This window comes from Podarcis filfolensis, assembly GCF_964270895.1.
Source record: "Podarcis filfolensis genome assembly, chromosome: 2".
NCBI classification, from domain to species: Eukaryota; Metazoa; Chordata; class Lepidosauria; order Squamata; family Lacertidae; genus Podarcis; species Podarcis filfolensis.
In genome coordinates, this window is record NC_139605.1 from 44,733,466 (window position 1) to 44,735,460 (window position 1,995).

Sequence of the window (1,995 nt, forward strand, 5' to 3'; positions counted from 1 at the left end):
AAAATGTATAGTGACTTTTGTGTACTTCATGTTGTCAAGAGATAGTGCTAAATGGTGTCTCCCATAACCAGGACATTGACCCCTGAGGCAGGAAATGCTGACAAGAAAAACGTGCTTCCTTTTGGGTAATCGTGTTTCTTCATAGTCGGAATTTCGTTTTATGAGGCTCAAATGACCACGCAAAGGAAATGGGAGGCGTTGAATGGGATATTCTGGGGAGATATAAGGAAACGGAACATGAGAGATAGGCATAGTGAGCAGGAATGGCGCAAATGTGGAAACAGCGATAATGTAGAGAGCAGATTAAACAAAAAAAAAGTTGTAAAGGGAAGCAAAACAATACAACCCTTAAGTCACTTACTGTGCAGATTCCTGTAAAACGAGGTTTCTTAGCAGTGTTAGCAGCAGCTTATTGCGGCTGCTTTAGTGCTCGTTCGGGAAGTGGGGATTATGAAACAAATCCTATAATCTTGGTCACCTTCGCCATATGAAATCACAAGGGCTTGAGGGGCTTTGTCAGCTACCTAGCCCAGAGGTGGGGAATCTTTGGCCCTCCAGATGTTGCTGAATTACAACCCCATCAGCCCCAGCCAGCATGCCAAGGGCCAGGGATGATGGCAGCTGTCAGCAACATCTGGAGGGACACAGGAGCCCCATACCTGATCTAGTCCGACTGCCAGCTTAGTAACAGAGATTTCCCAATTCTTGCTTCAGTGGTTCCAGGTGCATGCAGGCACCTGTCTGTGTTCTTCTCCCAGGTGTGCATAGGGAGGTAAGCAACACAGCTCTGTGCCAGCTCCAGGGCCCAGTCCATTGCTGGCTTAAATAAAGGTAAGTTTGGGGATTGTACTAGGCTAGTGGTCTTTGTGTAGGAAACATTCACAACTGCATATTATGGCATCACTAAGAGGTGGGAGCTGGGAGCAGCCTACAACAGACTGCAGCCACCAGGCGATGAGGCTTTTCATAATAGGAAGATAAAAAAAAGAAAACCACAACCACAGAGCGACTTGCTAACTGCTGTATATCCTAGATCAACCTGCTATCGAAGGCCCAGCCGCAGGGCATGTTAAAAGGAAGGGCAGAAATTACATGGAGGCAAATCTCAAGCATTAGGAGGTAGTTGGACTGTGGAACAGGCTGCCTTGGGAGGTGCTGGGATTTCTCTCACGGAAAGTATTTGGGCAGAGGCTGGATGGCTGCCTATCAGGGATGCTGTAGGTGCAGCCTTCATCAAGCAAGGGCAGCTTGGATGAAGTCTGAAGTCCCAACTCTGTGATCATGCGTAAAGTCAGCAAGGTCATCTGAGAAGGGATTACAGAAAAGAACAAAGGTATGCTTCAGTGGGCCATATTAGCACAGTTTCTGGCATTGGGGTGGGGGGAATGGAGAAGTTACAGGGTAAAGGCAAGGCAATAATTCCTTGAATGGGAAACAAATGAGAGCATTTTAAAGCTTTGTTCTCCTCACCAAATGTGTTTCTATCTCACCAGACCGCACTTTGTGGAGAAAGTCGATCGGAAAGAGCCAGTTCCTTGAATACCTGATGAGGTTAATAGGAAGGTTAATAAAACTGGACTCCAGGCATTATGAACCCTTCTCAAATCAAGGGCCACATTCTTGGGGGGGGGTGGAACATGCTTGTGGTGGGCAGGGCTAGGGGCTAATGTGGGCAGAGCAGCACATTCCATTTTATTTGTACAGTAGGCTAATTTCTACCCACTCAACCACCCCACACTCTTCATCCAAGCATGCAAGCAGCATTGTCAGTGTTCAATGGCACATTCTAGCCAGGCAAAAACACTTGAGGAGGGTGCAGAGCAGGGTCAGTGAGGGTGTCTTGCCGGGGGAGAGTTGCAAGGGACAGAGAGATGCCTGGAGCACTCAACTGAGTTTCCGCCTGCACTCACAGGGGTCCTCATTCACACCAGATTCATGTTTTAAGTACTGCAAATAGATCAGAGGGTCAGTGCAGATGAAATGAAACAAATGATA